Source organism: Leptodactylus fuscus, chromosome 6, assembly GCF_031893055.1.
Source record: "Leptodactylus fuscus isolate aLepFus1 chromosome 6, aLepFus1.hap2, whole genome shotgun sequence".
NCBI lineage: Eukaryota > Metazoa > Chordata > Amphibia > Anura > Leptodactylidae > Leptodactylus > Leptodactylus fuscus.
The window spans coordinates 138,493,832-138,517,274 of record NC_134270.1 but is presented as its reverse complement, the minus strand read 5'-3'; the positions used below and the strand labels follow the sequence as shown (position 1 = coordinate 138,517,274).

The 23,443-nt window shown below is 42.9% G+C and overlaps 1 protein-coding gene across 1 annotated transcript in view; it reads right to left on the bottom strand.

Annotated features, from left to right (window-relative positions):
- Positions 1–907: 907 nt before the first annotated feature.
- Positions 908–23,443, bottom strand: part of TUBG1 (tubulin gamma 1) — a 549,244-nt gene continuing 526,708 nt past the window's right edge. The window contains exon 12 of the transcript XR_012716902.1: positions 908–1,003. The gene's annotated coding sequence lies outside the window, so the exon portion shown is untranslated. The remainder of the gene's footprint in view (positions 1,004–23,443) is intronic.

The window sequence follows — 23,443 nt, the reverse complement described above, 5'->3', positions numbered from 1 at the left end:
CAGCTGAACTCCGCCTGAATCTTCCTCCGAAGAAACACGTCAGCTAGCATGAGTTGCTTGTTTATCACTGAGCACGAGGACTTAACATATCACGGCATGTGGATCTGTCACGTACATTTCCATTTATGCTAGTTTTAGGGAAACTAGTATAAATAGGTGGCAAAGGCGGCAAGAACGTTACCTGTTTACATAAAGCCAGGGGTAGTGAACTGATGCCTCATATGGGAATTTCATAGCACCCCCTGAGATGTTTACATGAATGGCTCTGTGCTTGTGACAGGGTGAAATATGGACTCAATATGGACCCCTTACCGCACCATGTTTGGAACACTGTGTCATACATACACAGCACAATGATGGTTTCACTGTCAGCCTTGGGTACTGCACAGATAGTGTCAACCCCTTTCGGGGGGTTATAAAGATAGTGGGGATGGAGGGAGGGGGTTTCTAATGTTCCTCATCTTTATACACCCACACAAATCCATCATATCCTTCAATGCAGAGGTACTGCTATGTAATATGCGGAATCCCACTTCTCTGGGACACAAAAAAATAGTAAAAAAGTCACAAGAAAGTAATTAAAGATACATTTTCTTAAGTATGCAAAAATAATCAACTTTTTATTTAAACAATGGTGCCAGTAAAAAATAAAGTCCTGACCATTCTAAAAAAAAAAGGAAACAAAATTGCTGCACCCTAAAGGCCCTAAAGAACTTAAGGCCCGGTTCATATCTGCGTTTGGCATTCTATCCAGGGAGTACGCTTGGGGAACGCTTGAGTGGAAACCTATACGCATTAAAAAGCGAATAGCTAAGGAAACCCGTGAACCCCATAGACTATAATGGGGTCCGTGCGTTTTCCGCGCGTTGTCTGCACAAATCATATAGAGAGAAAAGTACTGCAAGCAGCACTTTTCTCTCCGCATGTTTCGTGCGGAAACTGAGGGGAATCCACACAGACCCCATTATAGTCTATGGGGTTCACAGGTTTCCTTAGCTAACCACTTTTTAATGTGTATAGGTTTCGGCTTAGGGGGTCCCCAAGCGTACTCCTCGAACGGAATACCGAACGCAGATGTGAACCGGGCCTAAGAGTCCTTAAAAGGGATAGCCACGATGAATGTGGTGGATGCAGGCACACCCACTGGCTCCTTTTACTTCAATAGGATCCCTGGAAATAGCAGAGTGCTGTACTTGGTGCTGCTATTGAAGTGTATGGAGTTGGAGTGAGCCTGCATTCACCACAGCTACATTCCATATGTGGGTAGAATACCCCCTTTCTCAGGATTGGAGGAGGTCTTACGGCTCAGATCCCCACTGATAAGCTTTTTAAATACTCTTTGTGGCAGAACCCCTTTAATGGGTTAAATATCCTTGCTGAATAATTAAGAAAAATCTTTGCTGACTTGAAGCCATAAGGCTTGGGTTTACTCATAGTAAAGTAGTCACATCTTAGGTAGGGTTCACACGGAGTTACGTGCCGCGTGAGCTTTTGCGGGCCGTTCACGCTCCCATTGATTTCAATGGGAGCGTGGATCGTATACGCGGCGCTATTTTGTGGCCGTGATTTTGCACGTTACTCCGTGTGAACCCTCCCTTAGGTGGGAAATAGGGGATGAAATGTAATAACGGCACATTCTTATAAATCCTCATTTATTTTCTTACAAGTCTTCCTTATTTACTTGCTGTGAGTCACTACTTCTTATAACGTATGAAGGGGCTTTAAGGTTCAGAGGCCCGTGAAGAACAGAAAAGGATAGTTTAACTTTTAGAAACTTAAGAGAGTTCTCATATTGTGATTATTGCCGTATTGAAAAGCAGACCCTGTGACAGACGCCACATTGTCCTGAATGGAGGGTGGGCCTTTCTCCCACGCAGCTTGTTTTGTGTAGATAGTAGTGTTATGGGCCACCCCAAAACCACAATTTCCTGTATGTCAGTGATGAGACATTGTAAACGTAAAGATAAAGACAAGGCATGTGTGGAGAAGTATTGGGTAAAACAAGGTTAAGGGTACGCATGAATGGGTTCACGATCCCAAACTCAACAACAGGACTACGTCAAGGATGTATTGTAATACTGCATCAGAGATATTGCTGTTGTATAAAGACATGGACCCGGACACTACTATAATTTCTATCCCTTCTATGTTTGGACATGATGAAGGTCAAACACTCTAAATTGGGGATGGACAATTTAGAAAACATCTAGAATTTAAAGATTTCTAGTTCCTTTCTAGACTTGTGCTGTAGACTTGTCTGTGTCGTGACGTGTCGGCTCTATAGGGCACCTTGGGCACTTTGCTTAAAAGCCAAAGGTGGTTCAAGCTCCCAAACTCAAACAACACAATCTTCTGACACACACAGTATCTATTCCCGTTTTTCAGCTTTAATTCATGGTGGAAATTTTCCACCCAAATTTATTTGAAAGTAAGAGAAAGTCCAGATTTGAGTATTGCTATGAGACTCCTCTTCCACTGCCCTCGGCTTGGTGCCAATTCATCCTCAAACCAGTGACCTGGTTAATCTATGATAAGTAGATGGTAGAAACGCTCTTTCTGGCATTTAAAGACTGTAGATGTTGGGCAATGTATCCATAACACACAGTCTCAAATAACTGTTTACAGAAATGTAACTTGAAGCTTCTGGATCTCTGATTTTGCATTGAGGATTAGAACTCTCAAGAGATGTCTCTATTGGAACCTGCTGAAGTCTCAAGGTCAAATCTAATTTCTTTATTAGTATGTCTTTGGAGTGTGGGAGGAAACCAGAGAACATACAAACTTCTTGCAGATGTTGTCCTTGGTTAGAGTTGAACCCAGGACTCCAGCTCTCCAAGGGAACAGTGCTGACCACTGATGGTAGGTTCACACTAGTGCCGGTTCTCTATCGGACAGGACTTTATTCTCCAACGCATGGATGAGCCCAGTCTGAGTATCATACTATATCCCAAAAAACTTCTCATCAAATGTAGACTGAAAATTGCTTGGTATGGCCATCTACTCCACTTCTCCACAATTTTATACATTTCCTCCATTTCGTACACATTGAAGAAAATATAAACTTTCATAAACCAATGTGATGCATTTGACATTTTTTTTCAAAAATTTGGAATCGTAGACATTGATAATGTCAATCCCAAAAATAAGGTCTCTTTGACCCACCATGACAAAAGGTGTAGCTTAGATGTTTCCCTTACCTGAAGAACAGGTGTAGAATGGATTGTGGCTATCATATACCGCTGACTGCTGCAATATTATGGGCGAGCTTTGAAGTTTGTTATGTATGGTGATAGAAAGTATGTGAGGATTAACTTGTCAGCCTAGAGATATACTTCCTCAGGGCGTTTCATGAAGGTTGAGACATGACCCTGTCAATCTACTATACAGATTCCAGGTAAAACTTGGAATTGTTGTACATATAAGAGCCATTTATCTGCCCTTTCCCTTCCAGTCATATGGCATACAATAATAATGTACATCCACTTAGGTCTTTGACCTTTCCTCTGTCCCAAACAGCTTTGAGACCTCCTAATGTAATAAAACCTTTGACCTCTGCTGGTATATTTTTGGATCCTTCAAGACTCTACAGAGCTGTGTCCTCATGTTGCCTACTCAGCTTAAAGGGCTATTACCATCTCTGGCTATATTCCTCCATCTATCTTGGGAATGTGCCCCCATTTGTTCCTACATGCTTCTCTCCATGCTTTTCTCCATTCACTTGTATGGCCATAATTCTTGTACAGGTGAATAGAGAAACGCTTGGATGTGCAGCCCCTCTACATTCACTTTCTGGAACATACATGAACCCGTTCTTAAGATATATACATTTATATCTACATCTATTGTGTATTTATGGCATATCCTACAGATATGGACATAAATACTGAGATTGGAGGACCACTCTAAGGCTAAGGTCACATTTAGCAAAATACAGCTAAAGAACACTTCAGAACAAAGTGCATAAAACAATCACAATAGATTAAGGCTCATTCACTTTGCCAAGTCCCAGCTGTAAAATCTAATGGAATTTTGAAGGGGTTATCCAGCTTCCAAAAATGATCTGCAAATACATCCACAGCACTGCTAAGTCCCCACTATTCCCTTGCACTCCCTTTGCTTGACTTTAGTTTACTTGCCGCTGCTTGTATCACTGTTATTTACATGCATTGAATCTATGGACAAACTACATTTCTCATGATTCATCTGCCTGCTCTCACTCTCTGTGTGCCCCTCCCTTCTCCACACTCCCGCTGCAATGAAATCACAAGTAAAAAAATCACTCCTACATCTGAGGTCACATACTACTGTGATGTTTTGTTTGCAAGCTCAACCCTCTCCTGCCTATGAGCAGCAAACACAGAGAGTGTGAGCTAGCAGATGAATCATGGGAAATGTAGTCTGTCCACAGATTCCCTGCATGTAAATAATAGTGATACAAGGAGCAGCAAGTAAAATAAAGCCAAACAAAGGGTGTACAGGGGAACAGTGAGCATTTAACACTGCTGTGGATATATTTGGAGATAATTTTTGGGCCGGATAACTCCTACAATAAATCACATCCCCGAACTACAGGGAAAAAAATGCTGCAGAAAACACGTTGTTTTTGACAAACACAGCACGTTAATTGTACCTGTAAAAATGCTACTTTTTTGCATATAATTATAGAGGGGAGGCAAAAATGTTTAAATACAGCAGAAAAGCAGTGAAAATGTTTTAGCTGCTATGGGGAAGGTAGCTCAGTAGTAGCAATGGTTCCACCCCAACCAGTCAGAGACAGGGACACAATATCTGGTGCAAACAGGTTTATTTAAGAAATAGCAAAATAAAATAATCCTTCACTTCAGATACAAAAATGTAAAAAAAAAACCTGCTTGTCTGAGCGCTAACTAAACAGGACAAATCTAACTATACATGTGACTTACTACCAGCCACACCAACAAACAAATAATCCAGTTAGGTCTCACCAGTATCTCATTATAGCAGGACAGTCCCCAGAGCCTACTCTCACTCCCAGGATCTGCCCTGAAGTGCAGCCTTTTATGGGCCAGTAACCAGCCCAGGACTCGCACCTGGTCTAAGGCCTACACAAGACCCGTACTGGACCACACATATGTCAGAAACCTGGGGGAGATATCCTGGGACCCCAGCACTGCCGATCACCTTCTCACACTGCTTTTGGCTTCTCAGGCAGAATCTGCTACATAATATTGTGTTCTCTAACAAACTTCTCATCAGATATAGGCAGACGTACAAGCCACGGGAGAACAGACTGTGCCAGCACTGTGACCAGGGGGCCCTAGATGACGACGCCCATTTCCTGCTACACTGCACCAAATACTCAGCTGTGAGGGCTGTCTACTACCAAAGACTCTCTGCCCACATCCCAGACTTCATATCTGCAGCCGAGAAGAGGAAACTCTACATCCTACTGGGAGAAGAAGAGGCCACTGTGGAGATCGCTGCCCAATATGCGTCCAGCTGTCACCAAACAAGAGGAAGATGAGACTCCACGGACTGTTATACCCCAAACCACTCACCCCACCCCACCCCCCCATACAGCTGTCACCAACTAAGAGGAAGATGAGACTCTACGGACTGTTATACCCCAAATCAGCCACCCTTTACTAGCTTTGGCAATGCCAAATATCTATTCAGACGTGCCAATAAAGCCTATTTGATTTGATTTGATTTATAGATAGAAAAATATTGGTCATAAATCATTGCACAATAACACAATGCTCCAGAGATTACCGCGTATGTTCTAACATCCGGTTATTGTAGATTTAGTGTCGATATATGAAGAAATTCTTTGCCTAAATTATATTTTAGGAAACAAATGTGAGAAATAACATAGGCTGATACTTTGGCATGCCATGGCTGACTGATAACAAGCCATCCCCGTGTCAGCACAGTGACATTCTGGTTTTGAATTAGCAGCTGATTCATATCTTGACATTCCATTGCTAGGGATACACTTACTAACAACCATTGTGTTTTCTATAGCAACCAGTAGTATGTATGTCACTTTTGTAGATTTGGAGATGAATTACTTTGAAGTCTAATGCAAATGAAGCAGTAAGTGCACTGGGGGCGGGCCTTCAGCCCTAGGTCTATTGCTCTAGCTGCTCCATGGGGTGGCACAGGCAGGAGATTGTAGATGATAAGATGATCTACATGGGGGGTGATGGCTCGCCACCGGTGCACCAACTACTTAATTTGCTTAAGTTGTTTTCCTCCAAATCTGCAAAAGCGGCATATATAACAAAGGTATGGGGCCCTTGTTTTGTTTTTTGTAATGGGACGTAACCAGCTGGATTACTCCAGCAGATACTAGGCGCTATTATTTACCGATCCCCGCTCCTGCTCACGGCTGTCTCCCCTTCAGCCTCCAGGAGGTCCTGTGCACCATACTGAACAAGGTCAGTGATGTCCTAACACTGTTCAGCATCAATGATGTGTGATGCACAGGGCCCAATGGAGAGCTAAAGGCTGATGGAGAAGTGGAGGCAACCGTAGGCATTGGTAAGGAAATAGTGGCCGTCACCTGCTGTATTACTCCAGCAGATAGTGGCCCAAAGTCACTATGGGGACCATTACTGCATGAGAGCTAATAAAAGGGCATTGTACTCTGTGTGTGTGTGTGTGTGTGTGTGTGGGGGGGGGTCCAGTAAATAGGTGATTTACTGTGTGGGGGCCAGTAAAGAAGGCAAGTAAGGAGGTAAGAAAAGAGGACTTTATATTGTGTGGGGCCAGTATAGGGGACTCTATACCTTGTGGGAGCCAGTAAAGAGGACATTATACTCTGCAGGACCAGGAAAGGAGGCATTATATTGTGTCGGAGTCAGTAAAGTGGGATATACAACATGAGGAGACCAGTAAAGTGGGATTTACAACATGAGGAGACCAGTAAAGGGGGCTTTATACTGTGTGGGAACCAAAAAAGAGGGTGCTAATCTGTATGTGGGTCAAAAGTTTGCTATGTGGCCCATTATTTGCTAGTTACACCCCTGACTGTAATGTGCTCTGTAACATGATCGTGTCAGTGGAATATACTTGGTGGACTTCCTATAAACAAGGTTTTACTGTACAGAATTAAAAACATAACTGCAAAATAAAGCGGATGATTTAGTAATGTAAGTCCCACCTCTATTGGCTGTGATACAGACGGATTCTATGAATACACACCCTGATTCTAAGGGTGTATTGCAGTATTGCTCTCTCATTGCACTGGGGCCCCTTATCTCGTTTTTGCAGGAGCTTATGTAACTTTTTATCAAATGGGAACGTTCATGTTCACTAATAATATCACTTCCGACTGTCAGGGTGACTCCAGGTGCCAAACATGAGGTCACTTTTAGTATATGTTCCTACAAAGTCATCTGTACCACTCAGGAAGAGAGATCGATATTACAGACAAAAGGTGAAAAATATGTCACAAAAACAGCATTTTAATTCATGCAAATCCATGTGAATGTGGGGAGAATGTAGCTCTAAAGCATACATTAGTGTGAATGCAGCTCTGATCATTGTTTTTTTTCTGCTGCATATTTTTTCTGCAATGTGTGGATGGGATTAACCAGAACCTCATTCACTTTGCTAGGACTGTAAAACGGAGCAGTTTTTCTGCTGCATTTCCAGAACATTGGGTTTTAGCCTAAGGCTACCGTCAGCATTTGGTCAGTATTTTGCATCAGCATTTGTAACCCGAAATTGGAAGTGTAAACTGCAGGAAAAAACTATAACTGAAAGACCCATATGTCTTGCAAATTCTAAACAACTTCAGTTTATGGCTTCAGCCTCCTGCCTATGACCATGGTGGTTTTTACTGTCCACAGGTACTGATCCTCAATCCGCAAGAAAACATGTCCACATTGCATCAGTATGTCATCCGCAATCATAGATCTTGTATAATCCCCTACACTTGTCCGTGCCGTAAACGGGGCCAAAAATAGAACCTGCTTCATAACTTGAAGCCCTTGAATACGGCAATTTTTGCGGCCGTGTGTTTGGGCCCATAGACATGAATGGGATCATACTTTTATCTGCAATTATAAATCCATCTTACACATACTGATGCAGTATACTGAACAAATACTGATCACGTGAAAGTGGCCATAGGTAGAAGATAGAAGAAAAGAAATGCAGTGTATTCGCAACGGTCTTTTTCAATTCTGCATGTATATACAATGTTCTATGGTTAGAAAAACATGGGTGCTTAAAGGGGTTTTCCTACAAAAGATAGTTATGGCATATTTATAGAATATGCCGTAAAAGCCTGATAAATGCAAGTCCCTATCTCTAAAGAAGTAGATAGGAGTTGCGAAAACAATGTAGTTCACTGTTTCACGTTGTTTCCAAAACTCCCATTCACTTCTATCAGAGTTACGGAAAAGTGTAGCGCACTATTTCTGTAAAGCTCGACCATAACTGAAAGGCAGTTCCTGCAAAGTAGTGAAGGTAGTGAATCTCATCCACAATTTGTGGAAAAATACGTGCAGTGTACACACTGCGATTTCCAAAACCGTTGCAGTTTTGGAAATCGCAGCATGACAATTATACCTATGCAAATGCCGGTGGTTTCCCTATACGTATAATGGAAGCAGAAAGTCGGCAGAGGAAACCTCTATGGAATTTCTGTGAAAAGCAGCGCAGGAAAGACTGCAATGCTGTGGTTTTTCCTACAGCGTCTTTTTGGCTGCAGTCTGCTACGTAAGCGGAATCTGTCTCGTATGGAGACTCCAATGAAGGTACGAACCTTATACATATCCACGGGTTGTATGTTATAGCTCAGCCCTCTTCACTTCAGTAGACCTGAGCTGCAATACCACACACAAGCAATGGACAGGTGTGGCGCTGCAAGCATGGTTTCTAATCCTCACATAGATTTATCCATTTTCATCTGCAATTCCGATGCATGTAGTGTGTAACCTGGTGCATTGACGCCATCAATAATAACTCTGTCGCAGTCCAGGCAATGGATAATAATTGTATTACTTTATTATTCTGTTTTATATACACAAAAGTCTTTCCGTAAAGCGCACAGACAGAATCACACAGGACCAGGAAACTTGCCTTTGATGTTTTTGTTTGACACAATGGTGGTTGACTAAATACGGTATTTTATGGCCTAATATTTGCACAGATAACAGACAATGGCGCTTGTGAATGGTTCTCCTTTGAAGCAAAGGCAGACATTTATTACCGACAGAAGAAAAAGGATCAGAATGGATTTTTTAGAATTTCAATTCTTTTCATTCTTTATACATTGTTCTCTTCACACCAATATTATTAAGAGAATTGGTAGAAATGTGTCGGGAAGATTTGCTAAGGCTTCACATTGCAGTTCTGTATTCTGCAGGATCATAACAAAGGACTATAAAACTGTCACAATGACTAATCCAGATGGAAAACTTTCCGGTTGTATCAGCCATGACTGTGTGTATGTATGGGTGCGGGATAAAAATGGAACTGACAGCACACAATGGCATCTGTGCGCCGGAAAAGGACACGGCCTAAGTTTTTGTAACAAGGCCTCACAGCTACCACACCGATCAATAAAAAAAAGACAAAACATATGGGTGTCCTTATGAGAAAACAGATGAAAGGTCCCTTTTGATATCTTTCAGATTTTTTGAGTCAAAAGAAAAAGCATAGCATATTTATTTTTTTTCCCCCATGGCAGAAAAACTAAAAAGGCTCCTTCTACGTGTTTTCTTAAAGGGATTATTCCCTATTATTATTATGCTTACTTGTATAGCGCCATCATATTCCGCAGCGCTTACAGACATTGTCAGTCACTGTGCCATATATAGGGCTTACAATCTACATTCCCTATCAGGCCTTTGGAGTGTGGGAGGAAACTGGAGTACCCGGAGGAAACTCAAGCAAACACGGGGAGAACATACAAACTCCGTGTAGATGTTGTCCCTGGATTTGAAATTAAATAACCGGTCTGGGCATTTGCTGCAATCAGGTCACATGATCAGAACCAATTCCCCCCCCCCCCCCATGTGGTTGTTCCACCCCCTCCCTCCTTTCCTCTTGGCATAAGTAATTATATATGTTATGGGGGTTGGATGACTGTAATAAAGCCAGATCCCATAGAGTGGGTAGCTACTACCTACAAGAGAGGAGGGAGGGGGCTGAGCAACCGATGAAATGGGGGCTCAGACCAGTTAAGTTAATTTCCGAAGACAATCCCTTTAATACTACAGTCATGACTTGATACAAATGGACACTGATCCGTCTGTATCAGTCATTTTGACAGGTCCACAGCAACGGAATATAGAACTGTGTGCGTGAAACAAGTTTACATGGCGGAACTTCATTTTCGCCAGCGTTTTCTGGCCATCGGCTACCCAAATGTATCCGCATCCCCTCGTAGCTTTCTGCTGCTGATTAGATGAATGAAACTAATACGGAGGGAGTCTAAAGCTGCGGAATCCGTGGCAAGATCGAGCAGGATGTTTATTTTTTTCAATGTTGATCCAAAAAGCTCATTTGCATATTGACAAAATTAGCTAAGGAGGTGGCAATTCACAAGGGGAAAACACTGTCTGATCCTGGTCCAGATGATCCTAAGGCTGGGTTCACATCTGTGTCAGAGTCTCCATTGGAGACTTCGTTGCAGACTACTCCGATAATTGATCTTGCATGGAGGACTTTTTTCTCTGCCGCTTCCAGTTTGAAAACAACGGACAACTGATGGACCCCTTTATATTCAATGTGGTCCACCGGGCTCGTGTGTAACCGCTGTTTTAGCGGTCCGCCTCTCTGTGGTTCAGATCCCCAGCACTAGTGTGAACCTAGCGTAACCTATCTATCTGCAGAGTTGATATACTGGGTTCTGGTGACAGACTCCCTTTAATGCACCAGCTCACTAAAATATGGCTTTAGCAGACTAGATCTATAGGCGATTATTGTACATTAGCTGAAGAGACAGCTATACTATAGCTAAAGTGAGACTCCGCACCCACAAAATAGGCAAAGAAATGGAGAAAGCAGAACATGAAGAGCAGCAGCTGCTGAGATAAGTAGATAGCCATCTGCTAGACATAATAACCCTGCACCGTGATAGATATATCTGGATACAGACAAGTCACAGAGGCAGAACAATCTAATACAAGCAGATCAGTCTGTTACCAATGGGTTGTGGCATGACATAGCCATAGCTAATACATTTATATCCTATTAAGCCAGAGATGAGCATCCATCTACTGCACAACTGGAAAGGGTAGAGCCAAGAATTGTGTAATTTACACCTGCAAGGGGTTAATTCATCTTTGAATGCTCTGACAGTATATAGATGTATACATTATTAAAGTGATGAATAACTTTGCTCATCTTGTATTGGTCCCGAGTTACAACTTGCATTATAGCTAAAGACAATATTCACTATTGTGCTGGTTTCTAATGGAAACAGCTGACAAGTTTGCTGAGGCATAAATGCAGCCATGGAATTATATTCATTTATCCAGATATGCTAATGATGCTCAGGGAGCAAAGGGAGCTGTGAGCTAGTGGTGTAGCTAAAGTCTTGTGGGCCCCGGTGCAATATTTTATCTGGGCCCCCTACCTCATCCCTACAGCGAATTCTTGATAGAGATGGTTACGGGTGCTAAAGAGTTTAATCCACTTTAGTGTAGTTGGGGTAATCTGTAGGTCTCCTTGGCTTATGGGCCAGATGGAAACTGCAATCTCAATATTGATGCCAGTTCTTATGGACCCCCCAATACTTCTGGGCCCCGATGCGACTGCACCCTCTGTACTCCCTCAAGTTACGCCCTTGCTCTGAGCACAGTATCATCATACTTGCACCGTCGCCTCCATCACCTTTTCAGCATGCCCCCTGCATCTCCAGCTTATCCTCTTTGATGTGCATGTGCGCATGCGCTGTTCAGGGTCGGGCAGAGCCGACAGCAGGTGCTCCACTGGCCATCCTGATTCTATACCTATATGAGAATCAGGATAGCTACCAGATTGGATGACGATGAAGGTTATTTTTCCAGGTCCATACTGTGTTCTAAAGTTAAAAAAAATAAAAAAATAAATAAAAATTGTGTCAAAAAACTTGTCAAAAACTACATTGTGTAATAAATTGCATCAAACAACATTTCCTACTTCTTGAAAGAGATGTTTTACTCATATAAAAAACTTTGTGAACAAACCCTTAACGGTAATAGTGAGTCACTATGTTGGAACTGTAAATGGCCAACAGATAGTTGACAGTAATTTTGTCCAGTGTGTCCTTAGGCGATATGCCTATGACAATGAGAATGTAGCTGGGCCATGATTAAATGGCATGGATGGCCCATGGATAACATCTAGGTGTCGTCCATGCCTATGTGGCCCCATTCTTCCAGGCCAATGAGCATGGAATAGGACCTGTCCTGAGTTTTGCTCACGGCCCCATACACTGGCCATTGAGAAGAATGGGTCAGTGTGCTAGCTGTGAAAAACATGGCCGGCACACTGACTGTGCACACGCTTGAGGCATCAAAAAGTATTTAATAATATTTCCAAAAACGTGTTTTTAATCAATAGTAGTGGTAAAAAATGCTAAATCTATGTGGTTGCTTTATGATCACAAATAAAACCCCTATGTGTAATAATAGCATCCTTATATCCCGGATAATATAGGGGAATTGTGATTGAAAATTGCTCATGCTAAATATAGGCCTCATCATTTAGTTGACTCAATAATCCACTACATAAATACTGGGAGTTCTTGTACTTTACTGTACATTACTTCAGACATGACTGTGAATTTGGAAACACCTTGCTGAATTAAATAGAATTTCCACATACGGATCAAGTCCGGTAGACTGAGGCCCCATGCAATGTAGCTTTTTTTTTGCTGCAGATTTTGCTTCAGGTTTTTGAGCCAAAGCCAGGAGTGGATTGAGCAGAAAGGAGAAGTATAAAAACTTTCTATATATTTCCCATTCCATAGCTCAAAGATTACAGAAAAATCTGCAACAAAAAAAGCTGTGTTTCCGCAACGTGGGGGATTGAATTTCATGATGTGGTGTGAATGGCTTCACTTCCTTTCAGCAGCCCAAACCCTTATCCCTCTGTACTGGGCCTCAGATACCCCTCCCTCCATTTCCCACCTCCCTCCATTTCCCAGAATGCTAGGCTGGAAGAGCTTTCGCACTTAGAGCTCCGTACCTATCATAAGTACACACAGATTTGGGCGCCATGGGTCTCTTTCACTAGAGATCTTTCCTGGTCACACCTATGGATTGAGACCTCCCCTCCCCCTTGAGTAGAATGATACGTTCCATTCCTCCTCACATTCCATGTTTACACTTAGTTATGACTCTGTAGTAGTCGACATTAATGACAGATGATAGGCTTTTGTCGCTTGTGTGTCTGCTCCGTTGTTTGTACTCTTTGCATTTCTATTTTTGCAGTATTTTAGGCTGTTTATATTTAGAAAATCAATAAAAACTAGAGATGATTCGAATAGTTTCAAATACCTCCGCTCCCATAGGAATGCATGGGAGCGGCCGTACCGAAAGGGGCCACCAAACATGCATTCCTATGGAGCAAGGTATTCAAATCTAGTATTGGAAACAGCTCTAATAAAAACATATTTACAAAAAAAAAAAAACTTACATGAATATTGCTTTACATTTTCTGTTTAGCACTTGCCTTATAGTTTGCAGTTGGTAGGTAGAATCTATCTGACATATACTGCTCTCAGTAAGTAGAGGAGAATCTGCTCCTTGACTGTCTCTCTCAGTCAGAAATATCCCCAGGAGGACAAACATAGGTTGTGATAGAAAGCCCCTTTTTAACTGTATGATCAGACTGAGACTGCTTTTACTGCTATCTTTCTCCCTGCTCAGACCTCTCCTCTCTATAGACTTCTATACACTTGTGACCTTTGGTTCCTTTTGAGATGAATGTAGCAGAACCTTTAGAGTGAAAGTCAGTTTAGCAGAAGAAAGCGGAAGAGCAACAGCCTGCTAAGAGGAGAACGATGCATCTTTCTCGGATACGATTTTTATAGCCAATTGTACTATTGATTTATAAAAAGTTTGTATATACGTGTGTCTCCAATGGTGGAAGTGAACACCCGTCAGTCTTATTAAGTTGTTTTAGCACGGAATGGCGGCTGTGCACTGTGATGTAGCATTAAAGTGTATATGGCGGTGTAGGTGCCTACATACTCTATTCAGTTATAGCACTGGATACTTAGTTATAGTCCAAGCATCACTGACCAATCAGAGCTCCTTCGCTAAAATGTTGCTACCTCTAGCTATACAGTGACTTACATCTTTCTATACATAATAAGCAGCTTTATCTCTAGAACACACCCATATGTTATGCAGTCAATACCTGCTACATTCATCCAGCGCTTAATCCTGATACCTGAAGTTATTTTAATACCTTGCTTTTCTATGTTCCACAGATGACACCTTTGTTGTGTAGTCTGTTGGGCACAAATATTTGGGTTGTGTATATGTATTATAGGTCATTTCCATTACTTGTATCAAAGGGAGACTACACCCATGAGGATAGGTTAAGTGTAATTATCTGTAATAAGAGCAATCGCTGTATTTTCTCATCATTTGTATGAAACATACTGTAAATGCCGGAGAACAGACGTATAAGGAGATCGCAACGGGAGATCTGGTCATGATATGCCCAGTATGGAGGTTGATGAAAAGAAATGGATTTAGGGTATGTGGGGAAGATAGCTCGGTAGATGCAGTGGTGCGGACCCAAACAGTCAAGGAAAAATATGAAGCAAACTGGTTTATTTAGAAAAAAACTGGGAGATAAATAAATCTTGACTTCAGGTACAAAATGAGCAAAACATAATACAGCCCTAACTTCAGGCAAAAATAAAACAAAATCCTGCTTGTCTGAGCAACTAACTAAACAGAAGTAATAACCCAATTATACATGTGGCCTACCAGCCACACAAAAAACACAAGAACAAATTGGTCTCACCAGACTCAGGGTTACAGGACAGACCCACACACCTCTTCACCTCCTAGATCTGCCCTGAAGTGTGGGCTCTGCAGGTTTTTATGGGCCAGTAATGAGCCCAGGACCCACACCTGGGGCTGAAACTTATTACAGATCCACACCTGGGGCTGAAACCTATTACAGACCCACCCTGGACCCAGGGCCGCCGATAGGCCAGTATTACCGCTACTGGCGTCAGGGGCCCGGCCAAATTGAAAAATGGGGGGGGGGGGCCCGGTTTTGGCCGGCCCCCTGGCGCCCGCAGCAGCAATTGTTCCCTGGGTCGGCGTCACTGTAGTATGGTCAGGCAAGTGCAGGGGCCCACAGAGCCTCTTGGCCCGGCACTTGCCTGTCCCGATTTCAGCTCATCGGCGTCCATCGGACGCCGATGAGCTGAATACACAGGCGATTAAAGCAGGAGCTCAGCTCAGCTCCTGCTTTAATGCTGCGCCCGGCTTCGGCGTGTGTAGGCGGGATGTGATGACGTCAGTGGAGTGAGAGGAGCGTCAGAGAGAGGAGCGGCGAGGGAGCGATGGAAGGAAGGGTGAGTGTAAATAAGTGTTTGTTTTGTGTAACATAACATAATGAAGGGGGCCCATGAAACTGGGGGGCAAATGAAGGGGAGGGGGGAACGGCATGACACTGTGGAAGATGAAGGGGGTGGGGAGAGAATGGCATGACACTGGGGCAGATGAAGGGGGGAGAATGACATTACACTGGGGCAGATGAGGGGGGGAGAATGGCATTACACTGGGGCAGATGAAGGGGGGAGAATGGCATTACACTGGGGCAGATGAGGGGGGGAATGGCATTACACTGGGGCAGATGAAGTGGGAGAATGGTATGATACTGGGGCAGATAAAGGGGGGAGAATGGCATTACACTGGGGCAGATGAAGTGGGAGAATGGCATGACACTGGGGCAGATGAAGGGGGTGGGGAGAGAATGGCATGGACACTGGGGCAGATGAAGGGGGGGAATGGCATGACACTGGGGCAGATGAAGGGGGGAATGACATGACACTGGGCAGATGAAGGGGGGAATGACATGACACTAGGGCAGATGAGGGGGACGGGGGACGGCATGACACTGGGGCAGAGATGGGGGACATGAAACTGTGGGCAGTTGAAAGGGGAGAACAGCATGAAACTGGGGACAGAGATGGAGAGGGGGACATGAAACTGGGGGCAGAGGAAGGGTGTATATGAAACTGGGGGAGAGATGGAGGGGAGGCATATAATTTACAGGTGACTGTAGGAGGATTATACTGTGTGAGAACCCACCTTCTCACAGTTGGCAAAAAATTGACCTAAAACTACAAATCCTTGTTAAGATATATGACAAATGCAACAATAACAATTCCAACTGGCATACCCTGGAATTAATATGGAGTTGGTGTCGTCCCCCCTCTTTGCAGCTAAAATACCTCACACACATCTAGAAATACTTTCTGCAAGATTCTGGATTGGGGATTTTTGCCTATTCATCCAGAAGAAAATTTTTGAGGTCAGATAGTGATGTTGGACAAGAGGACTCGGCTTGCAACCTTTATTCTTGCTCATCATGTTCAGAGTGGGTAAGGTCAGGGCTCTCTATGTGGGCCAGTCAAGATCTTCCATATCAAACTCCTCCAACAATGTCTTTGTACCAGAAAAGCAAGAAAAGGGCCTTACCCAAACTATTTCCACAGGTGTAATCATAGTATTGTCTTTGTAGGCTGAATCATTAACACTTTCCAACACTGAAACTAGGGAACCGGGGCCGATCCCTGAAGATTGGTCAACCCCATAGCATTGCCCTTCTCCAATAAACATTACAGTTGGCACAACGCAGTCCGGCAGGTAATGTTCTCCTGGCATTTGCCCAACCCAGATTCACCCAACAGATTTCCCAATAGAGCAGCATTGTTCATCTCTTCACAGAGCGTGTCCATTACTCAGGAGCCCATTGGTGACACTGTGCTCTATTCCACACTTGGCATTGTATGTAAGGCTTGCATACAATTGTTAGGCCGTGGTAACCCAGCTCCATTAGACTAGACTTTTCTGTGCCCATTGTACAAGACGATGACATCATTTATATGTTATCAATGCACTATAGGCAACATGGTGGCTCAGTGGTTAGCACTGATGTCTTGCAGCACTGGATCCTTGGATTAACTATGACCAAGGACAACATGTACAAGTCAGACCTGCATAGCTCAACATATAGGGCAACTATTTTACCTGAATGATCATGTGATGTCTTTACACTTCTGACTTGTAATAGTTCATTCCGGCCGTCAGCGCCTCAATCAGTATTTACATCTGCAGGACATAACATTGTTCCTAAGGATAAATATAGGTCTCCAAGTTGTAGATAAGAACTTTGCTGTTCATGTTTTGGAAGCAGCCCATTTATCCCTATAACTGTTCCTATAGCGTAGGTTGAGGTTATCACCACAAGGCATGTAAATAACCCAATGACGTCACAACTGCCACACATTGTACTATAATAAACTCTCCGAGACTTACGGAGAAGATAATGGAGTTTCATGGTGTAGGTCCTCTCTGGTTGGGTGGAGAAATCAGCAGACTGATCTTATTACAGATCTTGGCAGTCTCAAGGACTTTCCGAAACTGATATCACAGAAATGTCCTCTGCTTCTTAACACGGGTACTGCCAGTGCGGGTGCATTGTGCTTGTAATCAGAACTGGCACCAAAGGGAAGTATGGCACTGGCACACTCCTCTCTGACGTAAGGCTGAGAAAGCTGCTCTAATGCTTGCCCATAGTAATGATAAATTCTCAAGAAATCAGCTCGTCACTGTTTTACCATAGTATAGAGCTTTTACCACCTCTCCAAGTATATTCACCTGTCACCAGTGCACATTACATGATATACACTGACAATTAGCAATGCACTCTTCTCACAGACACATAAAGCACAGGGAACATTATGGAGTAGGGGAGTTAGTGGCTGCCATATAGGCCCTCATCCCCAACACCCACAAGGGTCAGTTGTTTGTATGGGGAACCAATATTACCTATCAGTATAACCGAAGTACCCAGAGTAAACCCACACAAACATAGGGAGAACATCTGGTGGCTCAGTGGTTAGCCTTGTAGCACTGGAGTCCTGGGTTCGAATCCTGCAAAGGACAACATCTGCAAGGAGTTTGTATGTCCTCCCAGTGTTTGCGTGGGTTTCCTTCCACATTTTATAGACATACTGATAGGAGTGGGGAGAACATACAAACCTGTTGCTGATGTATTTGGTTGGGTGCTAACCACTGAGCCATCGTGCTGCCCTTTGTTATATAGATTTTTTCATAGATTTGAATAAAGGCAACTATGATGGCGTATGCCAGTGAGGTATTTGGTGCACTGGGGGTGGACCTTCAGCTCCCTGGAGCTCTGCTCTTGCCATTCAGACTCTTACCATCTGCTGCCTGCAACACCCGTTTTAGCGAGACTTGATCCTCCCTCTGGTATGACATCATCCATCCTACTTGAGTGCTTCAGAGAGCTGATGGCCCGCCCCCAGTGCACTAACTGCCTCATTTGCATAAAACTTCAGATTTTTTTTTTTCCAAATCTACAAAAGTGACATACTATTACTATTACAAGCAATTATTAAATACTATTATATAATATTAATATTATTTTATATGGGCTGCTGTTACGGCGAAGAGATAAGCATATAATTAAAAATCCGCCTTATACCATGTATGTCAATGGAGGCTGAACTGCTTTAGTATAGAGTAGTATTTCCCAGTCTTTTCAGGCTTAGAACACCCCCAAAAAATATTTCTTTGCGGCAGTCCTACCAAATAATTTTTACCAAAAGACAAAACATGCCCTAAGGGTGCATGCACACTACGTAACGCCGGGCGTGTATGAGAGCCGTACACGCCGGCATTACAGCAGACTGCCGAACACTTCCCATTCACTTCAATGGGAGCGCTCGTAACAGCGGCGTTTACGAGCGCTCCCATTGAAGTGAATGGGAAGTGTTCGGCAGCCCTGCCGTAATGCCGGCGTGTACGGCTCTCATACACGCCCGGCGTTACGTAGTGTGCATGCACCCTTAAAGATGCAAATGAAGGCAGGTGGTCTTCTTCCCAACCAGAGTGTCACATCCCCCTGGTGGGTTTTTAGGATACCCTTGGATGTCAGGGTACCACTATTGGGAATTGCTGGTATAGTATTTGTCCAAAGCCCCATTGTCTGATAGGGGGATCAGATTTTTAGGTGTTTCCGGTCTTAAGATTTGTTTGAAAAATACCTTTAAATTTGTCTCCCAAAAGGAGGCTTAATATAACTAGTAGAAAAACCCATCTGCACCTTCATGTAACCGAAATCTCTAAGCATTGCGGCATAAGTACATCCAGTCTTAAAGGGGTTGCTCAATTTTATATTTTGATAAATAGATATATATCTTTGGGATGGAGTCAAATAAATGTTTGATCATTGACAGGGAGCTGGAAGCAGTTAGCGCCCTCTCTGTATAGTGGCCAGGTGTCAGTACTGGAGTGCACATTGAAGTAGGAGCAGCACTGTAGCGGATCACCACGGCTCCATCTCCAGTGATATGGATACCAAACACAGTCGTGTCCATGAGGCTCACATGTTCTAGCTGAAGGTTTTCTTGAGTCTATTATTTTGCAATAATTCAGCCCAGATAGGGAAGGTATTAAGGAGATGAAAGAGGAGACGCTTCTGCTTTACTAAGGAATGCAAAGTCACAGACCCTGACATAACAGCACATGACGGGGGTCCCAATACTTGTCCAAAGGAAACAATCATTTGCAAGTCTTCAAAGACATCCTGCCGGCAGTGCAACGGCTGTCTTGGCTGGTTTACAAATGATAATAACTTAAGTATTTCTCCTTGATCATAAATGAAAGGGATTTCATCTGATGATATAAAAGACCACATGAAGTTATAAAACTTTGAAATGTGATTGTAATATGACTATCATTACGATAGGTTACGAATATCTGATCCGTGTGGGTCCAAAGCCCAGGACCCCTACTGATCAGCCATTTAAAGAGACCTTAGAATTCGAGTGAGAGCTGCGGTGTTATGTGCATATTCCCTACCCAGAATCCTTAGCACAGCATGCAGGTCTAATAAGTCCCTATACTGTAGCAAAGTAGGCCATGCACAACTCCATAGACATCAGTTACAGGATATTAATACATTGCAGACAATGACATTTGTTAATATAAAAACCTGAGTGTCCTAGTCATTTCACACGTATCAAACACATTGCGTGCTAGTATCTAGTGTTACTTATTTTATATCAACCATTCAGGGCACTTTGGCTGACAGACACACATTCTATCCATATCAACTCTATCCATATCAATTCTATCCATATCTGGACATTACCAGATTAGATTAATACAATATACAATAGGCAACTTTCTGCCATCACACGTCTCCATCTAGTGGCAGAACTCTATTACTACATTATTTCCAGAATGGCTAAACTTCCGAAGGAAAAGGTGTCTTCCCCATCAACAGATAATGTAATGTATTTGTATAGCGGTAAGGCAGTGCAGCTCACAGGTCTCTGTGGATTCATCTCTCCATGCATGCTCATCCAAGGTCCAGTGTGTTTTGTGACGTGTAACCTTTTCTTTACTCTCCTATGATTCTGGGTTCATGAAAAACGGTTTGATATTTTCATCAACCCATAGACTTTAATGTTGCCCCATCGTAGGCAAAACAGACCAATAAGGTGACTCCAATTTTTCCAACGAACCAAAATCTGAATCTACCCATTAAACTCAATAGGAATATATGCCGTCTGCCAAAATTTTGGACGCGTGAATAAAGCCATAGTCATACCTAAGAGGAAGGTTCATCCTTGGGGGTAAAAAAGTTACGGGTGTCAGAATAGGGTGACTCAAAGAAATTATTTTTTGCAAAGTTTTTTTTTAAAGGGTCAAAATGTAGATAAAACTATATAAAATTTGGTATCTCCAGAATCGTACTGATCCATAGAATATAAGTCAACTCATCATGGAGGGAGACAGAGATGTGAGAGTATTGGCCTCCCCACATGCCCTCTTCAAAGGTAATAAATGGAGCAGAGTATTACACCCCAGATAGCCCCATTAAGTACAGGAGGATTATAAAGGAACATTTAGGCATTTTCTCTTTCTTGGACCATTTCATGGCTAGGGATTAAAAAAAAAAAAAAAAAAGATAAAAACAAATCCTACACTGCTTATTAGGAAGCACTTACATGCCCTATGAAATTGTAGTAACTTTTCTTGTACCCTGTGCCATTTCTAGTAGAAATTTATGAATTAATTGACAACTGGGTGTTACCATTCCCACCTTGTCAAAGAGGAGTGTCCCCACACACTGACCAATGTCCAATCACAGCTGACAATGTCAGACTACGTAGGGACACAACCATTTAGGCTAAGGCCCCACTGGGCGGAAACGCAGTAGAAAAAAAACACTACATTTTACAGTACCAGCATGGTGAAAGCAATTTTGTCTAATCCTATCCCCACACTGCGGAAAAGCTGCGTTTTTCAAAAACATTAGCGTTTTTGAAAAATGCAGCATGTCAATTATAGTTGCGGAAACGCTGAGTTATTCCCTCCATAGATTTCTATGGAGAGTGTGAAAACCGCAGCATGATAAATGTGTTGCGGAAACTCCACAGAAACGCTGTGGAAAAACATCAAAAGCCGCAGACAAAAACTCAGTTTTGCTTGGTTGAGGCTAAGGCCCTACCGGAACAACAGCGACGTGAACACATTGCGGTTCTTCCCACAGCGCTTTGAACAGAAAGTTCATGCAGTTTTCCTCTGCAGACTTTCTGTTACAATTATATCTATGGGAAAGCTGCTGCCGTTTCCGTAGATATAATTGACATGCTGCGATTTTCAAAACCGCGCCGGTTTTGGAAATTGCAGCGTGTCTGCACTTTTTCCACAAAGTGGGCATGGGATTCGCATGAATCCCTTCCACTTTGCAAGTACTGTAAAATGACGGGATTTTTCCCATGGCGTTTCCGGACAGTGGGGTCCTGGCCTAAATAGCAGAGGACCATAATTCCTTAGGATTTTCAACATAGCCTTTCAATTATCTTTATTGCACATGAGAAACTCGAGCAAAAACGCAATGAAAAATTTGACAGAAAACTCATATGAATTTCTGCAGCACAAAACTGAAAAATGTGATGAAAAACGTAGTGTTTTCTCTGCGTTTTTTTACGCTGCGTTTCTGCCCAGTGGGGCATTAGCCTTAGGCTGAAGCCCAACATTGCGGAAACGCAGCTTTTTTTGTTGCAGATTTTGTTGCAGTTTTTTGAGCCAAAGCTATGAGTGGATTGAGCAGAAGGAAGAAGTATAAGAACGCTCTATGTATTCCCCATTCCTTTTGCAGCCATTAGTGGCTTTGGCTTAAAAAAAACGCAACAAAATCTGCAACAAAAAAAGCTGCGTTTCCGCAACGTGGGGCCTCAGCCTTAGGCCGGGGCCCCACGGGATGTAAATGCCGCGATTGGCATGAAAAATCGCAGCATTTTACAGTGCAAGCAAAGAGGATGGGATTCATGCGAATCCAATGCCCACTTTGCGGAAAAAAACGTAGTGCGGACACGCCGCGGTTCTTTCCGCAGCACTGAGATTACGGCCCGTGGGGCCTTAGCCTTAAAGAGGAAAATGGTAACACCCAGTTGTGAATTTATTCATACATTTTCAGGAGGACTAACAGAGGAACAGCACAAAGCAGAGCAGTAAATCTTTATAGGGAAAATTTAAACTGAACAAAATCAATAATTTAATAATATAATGGTCTATAGAACATAAAGGGTTAATCTTATAGATCTATCAGAGAAAGAAAGTGAGAATCACTGGAAATGGGAATCACACTGGCCAGCAATATATTGCATATAAAAATATACAAACTATATAAGTGTATCACATATCACAAAGAACTGCATTAAAGCAATGATCCTTAGGGTACGTTCACATGGTAGAATTTTTCAGTTGAATTTTTCTGTTTAACGGCACCACAAAATTTGTTAATTCTGCACCAGCCAGGTAAAATTTTTCTGCCACCTATTTATATCAATGTTATCAGGTGGAATCTGCCTGAAAATCAAGCACAAGAAAATGAGTATATGACTAGTCAATAGCAAGTCTGCCTAGATATGAAGTGTCAAGTAACGCTGGGTTCACACCAGCATTCGGCCGTGAGCATTTTGACCTCTCCACGGCGAAACCGTTTTTTTTTTTAAACCAGACACAGAATACTGCATGTCCGACTCTGTGTCCAGTTTAAAAAAAAAACGGTTTCGCCGCGGAGAGCATAAAACGCTCACCAGCACTCACGGCCGGACACTTTTCAAACCCATTCAAATGAATGGGTTTGAAAGATGCCGGCAGGTTTCCGTCTCCTGCCCAGTTTTGTGCAGGAAATGGAAACCTGCAGAACGGAGTACGGGCGC